Source organism: Canis aureus, chromosome X (assembly GCF_053574225.1).
Source record: "Canis aureus isolate CA01 chromosome X, VMU_Caureus_v.1.0, whole genome shotgun sequence".
In the NCBI taxonomy this organism is placed as follows: domain Eukaryota; kingdom Metazoa; phylum Chordata; class Mammalia; order Carnivora; family Canidae; genus Canis; species Canis aureus.
Genome location: NC_135649.1, coordinates 58,941,110 through 58,961,673, shown reverse-complemented (window position 1 = coordinate 58,961,673; position 20,564 = coordinate 58,941,110). Strand labels below are relative to the sequence as shown.

The window sequence follows — 20,564 nt, the reverse complement described above, 5'->3', positions numbered from 1 at the left end:
TATAAAAATGAAGACTCTCAGGCCCTAAAAACTTCTAAGTACATTTTGGTTGAAATAATATAAAACAATATTTAAAACTGCTGTTTGTTTAAATGTATACTATTATATATTTGTATGGTGGGAATGGTATATGTAACATATATATGTAGAGGGTACAGTCTTCTGTTAAACAATCATTCCACAAATATTACTGAACATCAACTATATACCAAACACTGTTCTAGTTCTGGAATCTGAGTAATAAACAACCAGGCATAATATATGTCCTCATGGAACTCAAACTTACAATCTAGTAGAGACAAAAAAAATTTTTTTGTAAAGATTTTATTTATTTATTCATGAGAGACACGCAGAGAGAGGCAGACACAGGCAGAGGAAGAAGCAGGCTTCCTGCAAGGAGCCCAATGTGGGACTTGATCCAGGATCCCGGGACCATGCCCCAAAGCCGAAGGCAGACACCCAACCACTGAGCCACCCAGGTATCCTTAGACAAAAAAAAATTACAAGAAAATATAAATAACAAAATTTAATCAAGTATTATAAGACAAGGGATGCCTGAGTGGCTCAGAGGTTGAGCATCTGCCTTTGGCTCAGGGCATGATCCCCGGGTCCTGGGATCGAGTTCTGCATCGGGCTCCTAGCATGGAGCCTGCTTTCTCCCTCTGCCTATGTATCTGCCTCTCTTTCTGTGTGTCTGATAAATCTTTTTTAAAAAGTATTATAAGACAAAAGAACCATCTACAATATTTAACCACAATGACATACTGTAGTGTAATGAAGTGAATGCTTCCAAATTTACCTGATCATTAGAATTATTGAGGGAAAGAAAACATACAGATTCCCAGGTCCTTTCCAGGAAATACTGATTTAGTGGCCCTACATGGAGTAATCTGTATTTTTAAAGAACCATTCAAGTTAATTCTTCTGATAAGGCATACGTTGGTGAAATGGAAATGGAAACAATATTAGACTAGTAATACAGAGATCTGGCGTCTATCTCTGACTAGCAGTGTGAGCTTTAACAAGTCATTCTTCTAACAATGAAGTATAATTTTTAAAAATTTTTGGAAGTATAATTGACATAAAATATTATATTAGTTTCAGGTGTAAAATATATTGATTTGACATTTGTATATATTGTGAAATGATCACCACAATAAGTCTAGATACCACCTCTCAACTTACGAAGTTAATACCATAACATTGACTATATTCCTCACACTATACATTACATTCCCATGACTTAACTTTATAATTGGAAGTTTATTCCTAATTCTCTTCAGCCTTTGCTCATCAAAACCTCCAACTCTTCTGGCAACCAACAATCTGTATCCCATTTCTAAAGCTTCTTTTGAATTTTAAGATTCCACCATATAAATAAAATCACACAGTGTTTTTCTCTGACTTATTTTACTTAGCATGATATCCTGATGTTTCCTCCATGTTGTCAAAAATGGCAAGATAGCAAGATCGCATTCTTTTTTATGGCAAAGTATTATTTAATTGTATATATACAACATAAACATTATATATATAATATATACATATACAATATATATATTACTTTTTAGAGTTTTTATTTAAATTCCATTAGGTTAACATACAGTGCAGTATTAGTTTTAGGTGTACAACTTAGTGATTCCACATTTATTATATAACACCTGGTGCTCATATAGTGTTCTCCTTAATCCCCATCACCTACTTAGCCCATCCCCCAACCAATTCTACCCTCATAACCATCAGCTTGTTCTATATAATTAAGAGTCAGTTTCTTGGTTTGCCTCTCTCTTTTTTCTCTTATGTTCATTTGTTTTGTTTCTTAAATTCCACCTATGATTGAAATCATATGGGATTTCTCTTTCTCTGACTGACTTATTTTGCTTAGCACAGCACACTCTAGCTCCATCCATGTCATTGTAAATGGCAAGATTTCATTATTTTTATGGTAAAATAATATTCCATTGTATATATTTACCACTTTTTCTTTATCCATTCATCAGTTGATGGACATTTGTGCTCTTCCCATAATTTGACTATTGTATGTAATGTTGCTATAAACATTGGGGTGCATGTATCCCTTTGAACTAGTATTTTTGTATTATTTTTGGTAAATACTTAGTACTGAAATTGCTTAATCATAGGGTAGTCCTTTTTTTAACTTTTATAGGAGCCTCCATATTGTTTGCCTGACTGGCTGCGCCTATTTCTATTTCTACCAACATTGCAAGAGGATTCCGCTTTTTCCACATCCTTGCCAACACGAGTTGTTTCTTATGTTGTAGATTTTAGCCATTCTGACAGATGTGAAGTGATATCTCATTATAGTTTTGATTTGTATTTCCCTGATGATAAAGTGATATTAAACATCTATTCATGTGTCTATGGGCCATCCATAGGTCTTCTTGGAAAAATGTCTATGCATGTATTCTGCCCATTTTAATAGGATTATCCATTTTTTGGGTGTTGAACTTTATAAGCTCTTTATATATTTTGGATACTAGCCCTTTATCAGATTTGTCATTTACATATATCTTCGCCCATTCCTTAGGTTGCCTTTTAGTTTTTTCAGTTCTTTCTTTTGCTGTGCAGAAGCTTTTTATCTTGATGAGTTCACAATAGTGTACTTTTGCTGTCATTTCCTTTGTCCCCAGAGATGTGTTTAGTAAGAAGTTGCTATAGTCAATGTCAACTGCCTGTGTTCTCTTCTAGAATTTTAATGGTTTCCTATCTCATATTTGGATGTTATCCATTTACAGTTTACTTTTGTGTGTGGTGTAAGAAAGTCATTCAGTTTCATTCTTTTGCATGTTGCTGTCCAGGTTTCCCAGCACCAGTGTTGAAGAGACTGTCTTTTTCCCATGGGATATTCATTCTTGCTTTGTCAAAGATTAACTGACCATATATTTACGAGTTCATTTCTGGGTGTTTGTTAGTCTGTTATTACCTTTTACACATTCTTTATATTTTAGATATTACTTCTTTTTTAAGATTTTATTTATTTATTCATGAGAGACAGAGAGAGAGGCAGAGACACAGGAAAAGGGAGAAGTAGGTTCCATGGAGGGAGCCCAACGTGGGACTGGATCCCGGGTCTCCAGGATCACACCGTGGGCCGAAGGCTGCGCTAAACCGCTGAGACATCCGGGCTGCCCACTTGTCTTTCTTTCTTTTTTTTTAAATAATAAATTTATTATTTATTTATTTATTTATTTATTTATTTGGTATTTATTTATTTACTTATTTATTTATGATAGTCACAGAGAGAGAGAGAGGCAGAGACACAGGCAGAGGGAGAAGCAGGCTCCATGCACCAGGAGCCCGACATGGGATTCGATCCTGGGTCTCCAGGATTGCGCCCTGGGCCAAAGGCAGGTGGTAAACCGCTGCGCCACCCAGGTATCCCATAAATTTATTTTTTATTGGTGTTCAATTTGTCAACATACAGAATAACACCTAGTGCTCATCCTGTCAAGTGCCTCCTCAGTGGCCGCCACACAGTCACTCCCACCCCCACCCTCCTCCCCTTCCATCACCTCTAGTTCCTTTCCCAGAGTTAGGAGTCTTCCATGTTCTGACTCCCTTTCTGATATTTCCTACCCATTTCTTCTCCCTTTCCCTCTGTTCCCACTCACTATTACTTATATTCCCCAAATGAATGAGACCTTATAATGTTTGTCCTTCTCCGATTGACTTATTTCACTCAGCATAATACCCTACAGTTCCAACCACCTTGAAGCAAATGGTGGGTACATGTCATTTTTAATGACTGAGTAATATTCCATTGTATACATAAACCACATCGTTATCCATTCATCTTTCGATGGACACCGAGGCTCCTTCCACAGTTTGGCAATTGTGGACATTGCTGCTACAACATCGGGGTGCAGGTGTCCTGGCGTTTCATTGCATCTGTATCTTTGGGGTAAAACCCCAAAAGTGCAATGGCTGGGTCATAGGGCAGGTCTATGTTTAACTCTTTGAGGAACCTCCACACAGTTTTACAGAGTGGCTGCACCATTTCATATAACCACCAACAGTGTAAGAGGGTTCCCTTTTCTCTACATCCTCTCCAACATTTGGGTTTACTGCCTTGTTAATTTTCCCCATTCTCACTGGTGTGAGGTGGTATCTCATTGTGGTTTTGATTTGTATTTCCCTGATGGCCAGTGATGCAAAGCATTTTCTCAGGTACTTGTTGGCCATGTCTATGTCTTCCTCTGTGAGATTTCTCTTCATGTCTTTTGCCCATTTCATGATTGGATTGTTTGTTTCTTTGGTGTTGAGTTTAAGAAGTTCTTTATAGATCTTGGAAACTAGCCCTTTATCTGATACGTAATTTGCAAATATCTTCTCCCATTCTGTAGGTTGTCTTTTAGTTTTGTTGACTGTATCCTTTGTTGTGCAAAAGCTTCTTATCTTGATGAAGTCCCAATAGTTCATTTTTGCTTGTCAGTCTTTTGCCTTTGTGGATGTATCTTGCAAGAAGTTACTGTGGCTGAGTTCAAAAAGAGTGTTGCCTGTGTTCTCCTCTAGGATTTTGATGGACTCTTGTCTCACATTTGGATCTTTCATCCATTTTGAGTTTATCTTTGTGTATGGTGAAAGAGAGTGGTGTGTTTCATTCTTCTGCATGTGGATGTCCAATTTCCCAGCACCATTTATTGAAGAGACTGTCTTTCTTCCAGTGGATAGTCTTTCCTCCTTTATCGAATATCAGTTGACCATAAAGTTGAGGGTCCACTTCTGGATTCTCTATTCTGTTCCATTGATCTATGTGTCTGTTTTTGTGCCAGTACCACATTGTCTTGATGACCACAGCATTGTAGTACAACCTGAAATCTGGCATTGTGATGCCCCTAGCTATGGTTTTCTTTTTCAATATTCCCCTGATATTCGGGGTCTTTTCTGATTCCACACAAATCCTAAAATAATTTGTTCTAACTCTGTCAAGAAAGTCCAAGTTATTTTGATAGGGATTGCATCAAACATGTAAATTTCCCTGGGTAACATTGACATTTTCACAATATTAATTCTGCCAATACAAGAGATTGGAATATGTTTCCATCTCTTTGTGTCTTCCTCAATTTCTTTCAGAAGAGTTCTATAGTTTATAGGATATAGATCCTTTACCTCTTTGGTTAGGTTTATTTGAAGGTATCGTATGCTTTTGGGTGAAATTGTAAATGGGATTGACTCCTTAATTTCTCTTTCTTCAGTCTCATTGTTAGTGTAGAGAAATGCCACTGACTTCTGGGCATTGATTTTGTATCCTGCCACACTACCAACTTTCTGTATGAGTTCTAGCAATGTTGGGGTGGAGGCTTTCGGGTTTCTACGTAGAGTATCATGTCATTGGCGAAGAGGGATACTGTGACTTCTTCTTTGCCCATTTGAATGCCTTTAATGTCTTTTTGTTGTCTGATTGCTGAGGTTAGAACTTCCAGCACTATGTTGAATAGCAGTGGTGAGAGTGGACATCCCTGTCTTGTTCCTGATCTTAGGGGAAAGGCTCCCAGTGCTTCCCCATTGAGAATAATATTTGCTGTGGGCTTTTCGTACATGGCTTTTAAGATGTTGAGGAATGTTCCCTCTATCCCTACACTCTGAAGAGTTTTGATCAGGAATGGATGCTGCATCTTGTCAAACGCTTCTGTGCATCTAATGAGAGGATCATATGGTTCTTGGTTTTTCTCTTGCTGATATGATGAATCACATTGATTTTTTTACAAGTGTTGAAACAGCCTTGTGTCCTGGGGATAAATTGTATTTGGTCATGGTGAATAATTTTCTTAATTTATTGTTGGATCCTATTGGCTAGTATCTTGTCGAGAATTTTTGCATCCATGTTCATCAGGGATATTGGTCTATAATTCTCCTTCTTGGTGGGGGTCTTTGTCTGGTTTTGTAATTAAGGTGATGCTGGCCTCATAGAACGAGTTTGGAAGTATTCCATCTCTTTCTATTTTTCGGAACAGCTTTAGTAGAAGAGGTATGTTTTCTTCTTTAAACGTTTGATAGAGTTCCCCTGGGAAGCCATCTGGCCCTGTATTTTTGTGTCTTGAGAGGGTTTTGATGACTGCTTCAATTTCCTCCCTGGTTATTGTCCTGTTCTGGTTTTCTATTTCTTTCCGTTTCAGTTTTGGCAGTTTGTGGCTTTCCAGATATACGTCCATTTCTTCTAGATTGCCTAATTTATTGGCGTATAGGTGTTCATAATATGTTTTTAAAATCATTTGTATTTCATTGGGGTTGGTAGTGATCTCTCTTTTCTCATTCATTATTTTATTAATTTGAGTCTTCTCTCTCTTCTTTTTAATAAGGCTGGCTAATGGTTTATCCATCTTATTAATTCTTTCAAAGAACAAACTCCTGGTTTTTTTGATCCGTTCCACAGTTCTTCTGGTCTCGATTTCGTTTAGTTCTGCTCTAATCTTTATTAACTTTCCTCTTCTGCTGGGTGTAGGATCTATTTGCTGTTTTTTCTCTAGCTCTTTTAGGTGCAAGGTTAGCTTTTGTATTTGAGTCCTTCCCAGTTTTTGGAGGGATGCTTATATTGCGATATATTTTGCCCTCAGGACTGTTTTCTGTATCCCAAAGATTTTGAACCGTTGTATCTTCATTCTCATTAGTTTCCATGAATCCTTTTAATTCTTCCTTAATTTCCTAGTTGACCCTTTCCTCTTTTAGCAAGATGGTCCTTAACCTCCACGTGTTTGAAGTCCTTCCAAGCTTCTTGTTGTGATTTAGTTCTAATTTGAAGGCATTATGGTCTGAGAATATGCAGGGGATGATCCCAATCTTTTGGTATCGGTTCAGACCTGATTTGTGACCCAGTATGTGGTCTATTCTGGAGAAAGTTCCATGTGCACTTGCGAAGAATGTGTATTCGGTTGAGTTTGGATGTAAAGTTCTGTAGATATCTATGAAATCCATCTGGTCCAGTGTATCATTTAAAGCTCTCATTTCTTTGGAGATGTTGTGTTTAGAAGACCTATCGAGTGTAGAAAGCGCTAGATTGAAGTCACCAAGTATAATTGTATTATTATCTAAGTATGCCTTTACTTTGGTTATTAATTGATTGATATGTTTGGCAGCTCACACATTGGGGGCATATATATTGAAGTTTGTTAAGTCCTCTCGTTGGATAGATCCTTTAAGTATGATATAGTGTCCCTCTTCATCTCTCACTACAGTCTTCGGGGTAAATTTTCGTTTATCTGATATAAGGATGGCTACCCCTGCTTTCTTTTGAGGACCATTTGATTGGTAAATGGTTCTCCAACCTTTTATTTTCAGGCTGTAGGTGTCCTTCTGTCTAAAATGAGTCTCTTGTAGACAGCAAATAGATGGGTCCTGCTTTTTTATCCAGTCTGACACCCTGCACCTTTTGATGGGGTCATTAAGCCCGTTTATGCTCAGTTACTATTGAAAGATATTTTAGTGTCATCACGAAACCTATTCAGTCCCTGTGTTTGTGGATTGTTCCATTGGACTTCTTCTTAAAAGGGAATTTTAAGAGTCCCCTTAAAATTTCTTGCAGAGCTGGGTTGGAGGTCACATATTCTTTCAGTTCCTGCCTGTCTTGGAAGCTCTTTATCTCTCCTTCCATTCTGAATGAGCGCCTTGCTGTATAAAGTATTCTTGGTTGCATGTTCTTCTCATTTAGGACCCTGATATATCCTGCCAGCCCTTTCTGGCCTGCCAAGTCTCTGTGGAGAGGTCAGCTGTTATCCTAATACTTCTCCCCATAAAAGATAGGGATTTCTTGTCTCTTGCTGCTTTAAGGATCTTCTCTTTATATTTGGAATTTGCAAGCTTCACTATTAAATGTCGAGGTGTTGAACGGTTTTTATTTATTTTTTGGGGGGGATCTATTTCTTGGATCTGAATGCTTGTTTCCCTTCCCAGATTAGGAAAGTTTTCAGCTAGGATTTGTTCAAATACATATTCTGGACCTCTGTCCCTTTCTGCACCCTGGGGAACCCCAATTGAACGTAGGTTTTTCTTCCTCAGGCTGTCACTTATTTCCCTTAATCTATCCTCATGGTCTTTTAATTGTTTGTCTCTTTTTCCTAAGTTACCCTCTCTGTCATCAACTTGTCTTCTATGTCACTCACTCGTTCTTCCACCTCGTTAACCCTCATTGTTAGGACTTCTAGTTTGGATTGCATCTCATTCAATTGATTTTTAACTTCTGTCTGATTTGTTGTAAATTCTGGAGTCATGAAGTCTCTTGAGTCCTTTATGCTTTTTTCGAGAGCCACCAGTAGCTTTATAATAGTGCTTCCGAATTGGCTTTCTGATATTGAATTGGTATATCCAAATTTTGTAACTCTGTGAGAGAGAGGACCGTTTCTGATTCTTTCTTTTGAGTTGAGGTTTTCCTTCTAGTCATTTTGCTCAGTGCAGAGTGGCCAAAAACAAGTTGTATTGGGAAAAGGAGAAAAAGAGAGAAGAGACAGAAAGAACCAAAAAGAAAAAAAGAAAAAAAAAGAAAAATGAAGAAAAAAGAGAAAAAATAAAAGAAAAGAGAAGAAAAAGAAAAAAAGAAAAAAGAAAAAAGAGAGGCAAGCAAACAGAAATCGAAAAGCAAAAAGAAAAAATAAAACAAAACAAAAAAACGAAAAAACAAGCAAACAAACAAACAAACAAAAAAACAACAAGGAAGAGTATCCTCTGATTCTGTACACTGTAAGTCCCTTGACTTCCCCTGGAACTTTCCATTGCTACTTGGTCAATAATTTCTTTTTCCCCTGTCCGTCTAGGTGGTCTTCTGGGGGAGGGGCCTGTTGTGCTGATTTTCTGGTGTTAGCACTTGGGGGAGCTGCTCAGCCCCCTGCCTGTTGCAGGGCTCAGTGAGTGATGTTTATGCTGCTTATCTGGTGAGGCCACTGTAAGGCTCAGTGTGGGTTGTTTATCCTGTGAGGCCCCAGGAATAACAACCGCAGTGGCGGCAGCCAGCTTTGGAGCCCTGGATTCAGCTCCCAGAGAAACTACGGAGCTCTCAGTCTGCAGGGGCCTGGATGCTGGGGGTCGAGGCCGCTGATCTGCTCAGCTTGGGGCAGGAGCGTCCTTGCTGTCCTGGGCCCTCCTGGACTCTGCCTGTCCCGGGGGGAGGTTGGATCCTGGGCTGTGTCTATGTCACATATGAGTGAAATTATATATTTGTCTTTCTATGACTGACTTATTTCACTTAGACCATCCTCATCTCTCCATGTTGTTATATGCATAAAATGCTATATATGTACCTATGGGTATCCACAAATTAAAACCTATACTAGATAAACAAAAAGAGAGAGAAAGAGAGAGACAGAGAGACAGAGAGAAAGGAAACCAAGCATAAAACTAAAGAAGGTCAGCAAACTATAAGGAAAATAAAAAGAGAATAACAAAGGAACAGAAAATCACAAAACAACCATAAACCAAGTAACAAAATGGCAATAAGTACATACCTATCTAGAATCATTTTATCTTATTTTTTACTACTTAGTTAATGGGAGAAGAGCTGGCACTTGTAGTTGAGGGAAGCCTCTTCCTTACAGTGTAAAACCAACTAATCACACCACAATTTACTACTTATAAAGAAAAAAGATGAACTTTTCAATGGTCAGATCTGACATCTCCTTAGCCAACCTTGACATCACTTGTAATGAAAATATCAACAGCATACCTCATGAAATAATGCTAAACACATTATCCACAAAAAACACAATATCCTTTCTTCATATTTTGCCAAAAGTGCGATTGAGTGTCTACAAATAGATGGTCACTACATGACTATTTTAAATGGCCAAGGAACTGTTTCTGATTAAGACAAAAGGGACATGAAAAATGAATGCAATGGATGGTCAGGAATTTTGCTATAAACAACTCTCAGAACAATTAGTGAAATTTGCATCAGGTCTGTAAGAATAGCTAATAGTGCTATATGCATAGTGTTTTCCTGCTTGTTAGGTATGCAGTTGTTATGTCAGAGAATATCTTCAGTTTTAGGAATACTCAACTATGTAAGATCAACAATTGCGCAATAATTTTTATGCCTCCCTCAAAATAAGAAAATATTTACTAATACAAGAGTGTGTGTGTCTGTGTGTGTATGTGTATGTGTGCCTGTGGGTGTACAAGAGAGAGAAGTGAAAGTTGAATGTTACCATGTAGAAAACTGACTGATGAGGATGTATGAATTCTTTGCAATTTTCTTGTGACTTTTCTGTAAGCCTAGAATATTGTATTAAGTAAAAATTTAAATGAATGCAATCCCATCTACTCTTGGAATGTCTTGGAGATTTAATTTATTTTTTATTTTATTTTTTTAAAGATTTATTTATTTATTCAAGAGAGACACAGAGAGAGAGGCAGAGACGTAGACAGAGAGAGAAGCAGGCTCCATGCAGGGAGCCCTATGTGGGACTTGATCCCAGGACTCCAGGATCATGCCCTGAGCTGAAGGCAGACACTTAACCGCTGAGCCACCCAGGCATCCCTCTCTTGGAGATTTTAAATGAGCATTATGATATTGAGGGATGGGCAAATATGTTTTAAAATTTTGTTTAGGTTTTATTTTTTGAGGATTTATTTAAATTCCAATTTATTTTAACATATAGTGTTCTATTAGTTTCAGGTGTAAAATATAGTAATTTAACACTTCCCATACATTATCCTGTGCTCCTCACAAATGCACTCCTTAATTCCCATTACTGGTTTCACACATTCCCAAACTCACCTTCCCTCTGGTAACAGTTTATTCTCTATCCTTAAGATTCTCTTTCTTGGTATGCCTATCTATCTTTTCTCCTCTTTGCTCATTTGTTTTCATTCTTAAATTTTACATATGAGTGGAATATGCCATTTCTCTTTCTCTGATTGACTTATTTTGCTTAGGATAGTATACTCTAGCTCCATCCATATCCTTGCAAATGACAAGATTTCTTTCTTTTCTATGGCTAATATTCCATTTTATATATTTACCACTTCTTTAACCAGTCATCAGTCAATGGACACTTCTACTGTTTCCATAATCTTACAGATAATGGTGTTCTAAAAACCAAGGTGAATGTATCCCTTTGAATTAGTATTTTGTATTAATATTCTTTTAAAATATTTTTTTATTTATTCATGAGAAACTTATAGAGAGAGGCAGAGACATAGGCGGAGGAAGAAGTAGGATCCCTGCAGGGAGCCTGATGTGGGACTTGATCCCAGGACCTCGGGATCATGACCTGAGCCAAAGGCTGATACTCAACCACTGAGCCACCCAGGTGCCTCTTTGTATTAGAATTTTTTATAAAAACCCAGAAGTGAAATTGCTGGATCCTAGGGTAGTTCTATTTTTAACTTCTTAGGATCCTCCATACTGTTTTCCAGAGTAGCTTCACCAGTTTACATTTCAGCAACATTGCAAGAGTTTTCCTCTTTCTCCATATCCTCAATACCTGTTGTTTCTTGTGTTTATTTTAGCCATTCTCACCATTGAGAGGTAATATTTCAATGTAGTTTTGATTTGTATTTCCCTGATTATGACCGATGTTGATTACCTTCTCATGTGTCTATTAGCAATTTGTATGTTTTCTTTGTAAAAATGTCTATCCCTGTCTTCTGCCCATTTGTTAACTGGATTATTCATTATTTGGATGTTGAGTTTTATAAGGTCTTTATATATTTCGAATATTAACCCTTTATCAGATGTGTCATTTACAAATATCTTATCCCATTCCATAGGTTGCCTTTTAGTTTGTTGACTTCGCTGTGCAGCTCTTTTGATTATGTCCTGATAGTTTATTTTTGCTTTTGTTTCTCTTGCCTCAGAAGACATGTCTAGAAAGATGCTACTATGGCCAATGTCAAAGAGATTACTCGCTGTGTTTTCTTCTAGGATTTTAATGGTTTCCTGTCTTACATTAAGTCTTTTAACTATTTTGAATTTATTTTCACATATGTTTGAAGAAAGTTGACCAGTTTCATTCTTTTGCATGTTGCTGTCCAGTTTTCCCAACACCACTTGTTGAAGAGACTGTCTTTTTCCCATTGGGTATACTTTCTTGCTTTGGCAAAGATTAGTAAAGCATATAGTTCTGGGCTCATTTCTGGTTTTTATATTCTATTCCATGGATATATGTTTCTTTTTTTGTGCCAGTATCATACTGTCTTGATCACTACAGCTTTACAATGTAACTTGATGTCTGGAATTTTGATACCTCCAGCTTGCTTTTTTTCAAGATTGCTTTGTCTATTACGGATCTTTTGTAGTTTCATACAATTTTAGGTTTGTTCTAGATCTGTGAAAAATGCTGGTGGTATTTTGATAGAGATTGCATTATATGTGTAGATTGTTTTGGGTAATATAGTCATTTTAACAATATTTGTTCTTCCAAACCATGAATATATAATGTTTTTCCATTTTGTTCTGTGCTCCTCGATTTATTTCATCACTGTTTTATATTTTTTAGAGTACACATTCTTCATCTCTTTGGTTAGGTTTATTTTTAGGTAGCTTATGGGTTTTGGTGCAATTCTTAATGGGATTAATTTCTCAATTTCTCTTTCTGCTATTTCATTATTTCTCTGTAGAAACTCAACAGATTTCTGTACATTTATTTCTTTATCCTGCAAATTTAGTGAATTAGTTTATTGGTTCTAACAATTTTTTTGCATGTTTCAGGTTTTCTATGTAGAGTATCATGTCACCTGCAAATAGTCAAAGTTTCACTTCTTCCTTGATGATTTGGGTATCTTTTATTTTTGTTATCTGATTGCTGTGGCTAGGAATACCGGTGCTATTAAGTAACAGCAGTGAAAGTAGACATCTGTGTTTTGTTCCTGACCATACAAGAAAATCTCTGTTGTTCCCCATTGAAGATGACATTAGCTTTGTGTTTTTCATGTATGAACTCTGTTATATTGAGGTATGTTTCCTGTACACCTACTTTGTAGGAGGTTTTTTATCATAAGTGGATGTTGTCCTTTGTGAAATATTTTGTCTACATCTATTAAGAGGATCATATGGTTCTTATCCCTTCTTTTAATAATATGTATCACGTTGATTGATTTGTGAATATGGAATCACCCCTGCAACCCAGGAGTAAATCATATGTTATCATGGTTAATGATTATTTTAATGTATTGTTGGATTTGGTTTGCTAGTATTTCACTTAGAATCTTTGCATCCATATAAATGGACTAAATGGTCCAATCATAAAATATAGGGTGATAGAGTGGATAAAAAAGAAAAACTCATCTATATACTGCCAAAGGGAAATCATTTTAGAACTAAAGACTCATGCTGAAAAAAGGTGAAGGGATGGAGAAACATTTACCGTGCAAATGGACGCAAAAACAAAGATGGTGTAGCAATACTTATATCAGACAAAAACAGACCTTAAAACCAAGTTTGTAACAAGAGACACAGAAGGACACCACATAATTATAAAGGGAACAGTCCAACAAAAGGATGCAAGAATTGTAAATACTTATTCACTCAATATAGGAGCACCTAAATAAATAAAGCTGCTAGAATAGAAACAGAAATAGAAGAAAAGTTGATAGTAATAGAATAATAGTAGGGGACTTTAACCATCAATGTATAGATTATGCAAACATAAAATCAAGAAAGAAACAGTGGCTTTTCATGACACATTGGACCAGATGGATCTAACAGATCAATTCAGAACATTCCATCTCAAAACAGTGCAATACACATTCTCTTCAAGTACACATCGCACATTCTCCAGGATTGACTATATATTAGGCCACAAAACAAGTCTCAACAAATGAAAAAAGATTGAGACAATATCATATATCTTTTTGAATCAAAATAATTGAAATTGGAAATCAATCACAAGAAAAATATGGAAGGCACACAAAGGGAGGCTAAATAACATGCTACTAAACAATGAATGGATTGACCAAGAAATAATTTTTTTAAAAAAACACACGAAGACAAATGCAAATAAAAACAGAATGATTCAAACTCTTTGGGAAGCAGAAAACTCTGTCCTAAGTGGAAAAAGTGTAGCAATACAAGCCTACCTCAGGAAACAAGGAAAATCTCAAACAAACCACCTAACATAACACTTTAAGGAGCTAGAAAAGAACAATTAATTTCTCCCTTTATGTCTGTTGATATATAGCCTGGTACTCCTATGTTGGGTGCATATATATTTATAAATGTTATATCTTTTGATGGCTTGACTATCATTATGTAGTACTTCTCTTTTTATTAGAATCTGTTTTTAAAAGATTTTGTTTGTTTGTTTATTTGAGACAGAGAGAGAGAGAGAGAGAGATAGAGAGAGAGAGGCAGAGGGAGAAGCAGGCTTCTTGCAGTGAGCCTGATGTGGGACATGATCCCAAGACTGGGATCACACCCTGAGCCGAAGGCAGACACTCAACCACTGAGCCACCCAGGCATCCCTAGAATCTGTTTTAAAGTCTATTTCATCTGATATGGTCATAGCTACACCATCTTTCATTTTATTTCCATTTGCATGGAATATCATTGTTTATCCTTTCACTCTCTGTGTGTTCTTCTGAAGTGAGTCTGTTGTAGACAATGTAGGTATGTATGTGAATTGTTTTTTTATCCATTCAGCCATGCTACAGTCTTTGATTCACAAATTTAGCCCATTTACATTTAAAGTAATTATTAATAGCTATGTGCTTATTTCCATTTTAATAGTCTTTTGGATATTTTCATAGTTCTATTCTCTTCTTTCTAGTATTTTCTCTCTGTGATTTTATGACTTTCCTTGGTGTTTTTAGATATTTTTCTCATTTTCTTTTGTGTTTTTACTTTACAGTTACCATGAGATTCCCATTTTATCCTACCTATGTAACAGTCTAAGATGATAGTGACTGAAATTTGAACACATTTCAAAACTACATTTTTACTCCTCCTTATTTTATGCTTTGATGTCACTATTCCCACCTTTTTATTTTATGTATCCCTTAACTAATTATTGTAGTTTAATTAATTTTCCTACTTTTGTCTTTTACCTTTCAAATAGCTTTATAAGTGATTAATCCATTACCTGTACTGCATTTTTACATTTGCCATTTAGATTTTACTTTTGTATGTTTTCTTGTAACTAATTAGTGCTATTACTTTTCAGCTTAAAGAAACTCCTTTAATATTTTTAAGGACAGTTTTTAGTAGTGACAAACTCAGTTTTAAGTAGTGATTAGCTTTTGCTTATCTGGAAACTTTATATCTCCTTCAAATCTGAATTTGGTAGAGTATTCTTGATTGGAAAGTTTTTTTTTTCCCTTTCAGCACTTTAAATATCTCATGCCACTCTTTTCTGGCTTTCAGTTTCTTCTGAGAAATCTGCTGATAGCTTTAGGGTATCCTAATATGTAACTATTTTTCTCTTGCTGCTTTTAATATTTGCTCTTTAACTTTTGAAATTTTAATTATAGTGTGTATTGGTGTTTCTTCTTTTGGGTTCATCTTGTTTGGAACTCTCTGGGCTTTCTTGACTTGGATGTCTGCTAGGGAAATTTTCAATCATTATTTCTTCAAATAAGTTTTCTCCCCTTTCTATCTCTTCCCTTTTTGGGGCCCCTATAATGTAAATGTTATTTCACTTGATGTTGTCATAGAGTTCTCATAAGTTATCTTTATTTTAAAAAATTGTTTCTGTTTGCTACTCTGGGTGAGTTCCATTGCTTTTTCTTCCAGCTTACGGATTTGTTCTGCTTCATCCAGTCTGCTGTTGAATCCCTGTATTGTATTTTTCAGTTTAGTTATTGTATTCTTCAGCCCTGTGACTTGAATTTTGTACTTCCTTAAGCTTTATATCCTATTATTGATGCTCTCACTATATCCATCCATTCTTTTGAGTTTGGTGAGCATCTTTATGTTCATTAATTTGAATTCTTTATCAGGAGATTACTTATCTCTGTATTACTATAATCATTTTTAATGTTTTTTTTACTTGTTCTTTCATTTGGAACATTTTTCTGTTTTGTTTTGATTTTTTTTTCATTTTGCTTTACTCTCTGCATTTTTTTTAAGGTATTAGGCCAAGAGTGAAGGAATAGCTATGTTAAATCCTCTTGTTTAATCTTGTCCTAACTCTTGGTTGCCTCTTGAACCTTGGGATTATCTAAACTGCCTAACTTATTCTTAATATGCCCCCATTATTGAACATAAGACCTTTCAGTAATCCAAGTGGAAGAATCTCATTTAGCATCTACTTTCAGGCTGACTAGAAGCCAGACCTTCAGGCAGCAGCTCTTGAACTACACAAATATATGTAACTCTATGGGGATATAATTCTATTCTCTCCTGGCCTCTGAACTAAGATAGATGTCCCCTGGGTGACATTTGTCAATACTGGGGCTTTACACAAGTGATAAGCTCATCTTGGAGAAAGAGCTATTGAGATGAAATGAGGCCAGGTGGGTGCACAAAGCTGGTGTCTTCCTGCTTATGTTCCCTAGGAGTGTCTCCTTAGTCTCTAAATGTGTGGATAGCCTGAAGCCTGTGTCTCTGGCTGTAGCTCCAGGCTAATAGAGAGGTTGTGGTTTTTTCTGCTATTTGTACAGTGTATTAGGTGTGGTGGCCTGTCAAGAATTGTTTCTCTGATTGTTTCAGTTCCCGTGAAGCTCTGTAAGATTAGCCATCAGGACCATCAAGGCCAGGCAATCAAAGGGTATCCCCTATGTCTATCATACATACCCAGTGGCTTTAGCAAGGCAGCTGGAGTGTGTCAGGAATGGGGCAAGCTCACCAGTTTCAGAAAGGCAGTGGGAAGTTATCTTGACAGTGTGCACCAGTGGGCTTCAACAACGCAGCAGGAGAGTGCCTTGCCTATGCATGTGTTGGCTTTAGGCTGTGAGCAGGAGAATGTCATGACAAGGCATGTGCCAGCCAAGTCAGAGTGCAAGGGAGTGTTACAACTGCTTGCACTTGCAATATTTAGATAAAGAGTGGGAGAACTCCGTAAGCATTTTTGTTCACCCATTCCAGCCAGAAAGTGAAGGAGCACTGCTACTACTCATTTTCTCTAGCAAGTGACATGACTGCTCACCCTTACCTGTCCCAGCACAGTGGCAGGAAGATGCCATGTTTGAGCTTACTTACCAGTACTAGCAGGCTATGTGGAGAGAGCAAAAATGTTGTCCACCAGCCTCTCTATCTCCAGGGAGTATCTCAACTGTCGCTCACCCTTCCATCTGATGCCCCTAGGTCAGCAAATGAATTGCCTTCATATGTAGTCTAGGCACTTTTTTTTGAGGTACTATTCAGTTTTATTAGGCACAAAGAATTATTGATCCAAGTCAGAAGCAGCACAACTACTGCCATGTTAGAAGGATTAATATGCACCAGCCCCACCTGTGACTTGCCTGGAGGCCCTCACCTGGCCCACCCCAATCTTCACGCCTTCTGAGAGTCCTTGGGGAAGAGACCTACCACCAAGGTCATCCCTTCCAGCACCTAACTCTTCTGTCTGCTAAAAAAATAGCAACCAGATTATTCCTAAAAAGATCATGCTTATCTTTGCCATGTGTCGAAAAAGCCAACCTGGGTCCCAAAGTATCTCAGTCCCATGTTTCCCAGTTGGGAAGCAGAACACAAATCTCAGTAAAGACCTTCTCTCTTCAACTAGTCACCAGGGAAACTGAAAGTAATGAAAAATATGTATACCACCCTTTATGCCACAGGTTTGTAAACTCAAATGTCCACCAGGACCAGGCAGGTGGCATAGATGAGTGAAGTACAGTGGTGGGGTGGACTAGGTGGGTGGGAGGAGGGTTCCAGGGCAGGGGGATTACAGCAAACCAGACTTAATGGCATGCCCCATCCTCCACCCAGAAAACCAGCTTTTTTAACATGCAATCTCTCAAGTTTCAAATATTGGCAACAAATACAAAAGGATTTTAAACACAGCAGAGACTGTGCCTTGTAACTTCTGCCTTATATAATTTCCTACCTTAATTAAAGCTCCCTCCCCCCACCAAATAATAAGACTCCAACCCAATTATTACAAAGAAATTAACAGAGAAATAGAAAAATATAGCAGCTTCAAAAATACCAGTTTCCCCATTTTAAAACAAAATCAGTGGTAATTCTTTGAGTTCATTCATGTATAGGAGGTCAGCCAGGTCTACCTATTGGTAAGACAGCCTTGCATTATTAGAACCAACCCCAAATAAGATGTCACCCTGCCTGCCTTCACACTATCCCCACCAGGCAGAGAAAGGATAGAACCAGGCTGAATTTTATGAAGAATAAATTGAAGCACAAAGCCAGGAGGGACCCTCCTTGATATCACATGGCCCCTCAGCCACAAGTTTCCAATTCCACATTTTGGTATCAGAGATGAAAGCCAACATAACTACTGGAAGGTATGCAGCACCTTATAGAATCCTGGGCAGATAGTAGCCCAACTGCATGTCCGCTGAGCAAATCATGCACGAATGAATGAATCTAGCTATTTCCCTTAGACAGTGCTTCCTACCAGGGAAAATCAGGAGCTGCTCTTGCCATTCCAAAGACCGCATTTCTCCAGGGGCAGGAGAGGAAGGCAAGGGAGGTAATGCAGAGTTCCTTCTATGAGTGAATAGATGGCTTTCCTGGTTTTTAAGGGAATATCATCAACTCTAGGCACTTTTTAAATTGCTGTTTTACTGCTGGGTCTTAGGGTGAACAAGACTGCCCACGTGCCCTCCAAGAGGGGAACCTCAGTTTCCTATAGCACTTTGAGACCTCTAGATTTCAGCTTCATTGTTTTTTGAAGCCAGACATCCTGGTCCTCTGTCTGGTGCAGATCCCAGGTGCTTGAGTGACCAGTGTGGGGCACCTACCCTTCCTCCTCCATAATTGTCTGTATGGTGAGATACCTCCCAAATTCCACCCCTATTGTTGCTGGCCCAGGGGTAGGGTTTTGTGAGACCATGTCTCTACATCTCAGTGTGGTCTATTTATCCTTTGTTGTGGATAGCAGTCCATTCGGTTTTCATATCTTTTTCAGTGGGAAATGATCCATATGTAGACATAGATTTGGTGTGTCTATTGGAGGAGATGTTTTCAGAAACTTCCCACAACACAATCTTGAAACTTCCTTTTTTGCTAATTATTTTTATATAAAATAATAGTATAGAATTCAACCTCAAGGTACTTACCAACCTTGAGTCAATATCTATATTAGATAATAGAAACTTTACTATTATTTTTTGGTACAAACATTGGGGGTAGAGGCTTATATTTAATGCAAAAGGCAAGGTTAAAACAGTATAAGTGAAAATCACTCTTCTATTTAAAGACATTTTTAATCTAGCCATATTCCTTAGAAAATAAACATAATCTAAAATGTAAAAACATACATTTTTCAGGAAATTTGTTTTTCAAAATGTATTTCAAACACCAGACACATGTTTCTTACACAAATATTTCACCACACAAGAGTACATTCAGACATATGTCAACTATAACCAAAACATATGGAAAGGATAGGCATTAAACTGAATTGTAGAGAGATAGGGGAAGGAATTAACTTTTACCAAGGAACTATGGTGCTTTGCACTTATTATTTACATGTATTTTCTCAAAATAACCCTTTGTTAAATTGCTTCAATTTACTGCTAACTGAAGCACAGCTACTAAAAAAATTGACTATGTTAAATTGCAAGTTCCTTAGGAGAGCTGAATTTTTTCATGGCACCTGGAAGAGTTGTGGTCCATAACAGGTGTTCAGTTTACCTTTGGTGAATGAATATTTCAATACGTAATAGGCACTAATCTGGGAATGACATTTTAAGTTAAAAAGAAATATATTCTAGAAGTATAAAATATAACAAGGGAACATTAATCTAAAATTTCCAAATTATATCACAAATAATGATTAACTAGACATACGGAGGCAAATTTCATTTTGGTGATCAATAAACCAGAAGGTCTATTCGACTTGAAAACATCTACATCGAGTTTCTCTTGAAATCTTAAGAGTATATTCATGTGGCAAACATCTTCTTTGGAGTTAACCTATCAAACATTATGGAAGAGGTCTTACAAGACATCATATTTCCAAATTTTCTCTCTACTGTGGTGATGCTGGCATTTGGAAAATCACTAGAAACATAATGATAGCAAGAATTTCCCTATGTTTTAGTAAAAAGTTTAACTAGTCACAAGCAAAAAAGAAAATGGTAACACTTCTTCCTTTTCCTGTGTGTTAAGATTTTCCATAGGGCTAGAGGGTTCTGCACAAAATGATAATTCATGGGGCAGAATTGCCATACCAGCTTTAAATTGTATACCCCTGGACTTGTCCATGAAATTAAGAAATCTTGCTAAGTCACTGTTACTTTGAATCTTCCTGTTACAGTCAAACCTAATTCTAATTAATACAGCACCTTATTCATAGATGGAAATAAATGCTAAATGAATTATCTAGAAGAGTGAAAAGTGGTTGATTCTAGCCATTAGGAAATAGTAATAAGGGAGCAGTAAGGAATATTGGTTTTATAGCAAGTTTTATGGAACTTAACTCCTTAAGCTATGTGCATGTATAACTTTGATTTTTAAAAAAGTAAAAAAGATAATAACAATAAAAATATGCTCT

The 20,564-nt window shown here is 37.0% G+C and overlaps 1 protein-coding gene across 5 annotated transcripts in view; it reads right to left on the bottom strand.

Moving 5' to 3' along the window:
• Window positions 1-20,564, bottom strand: part of HDX (highly divergent homeobox) — a 306,534-nt gene that overhangs the window by 157,631 nt on the left and 128,339 nt on the right. The window lies entirely within an intron of this gene.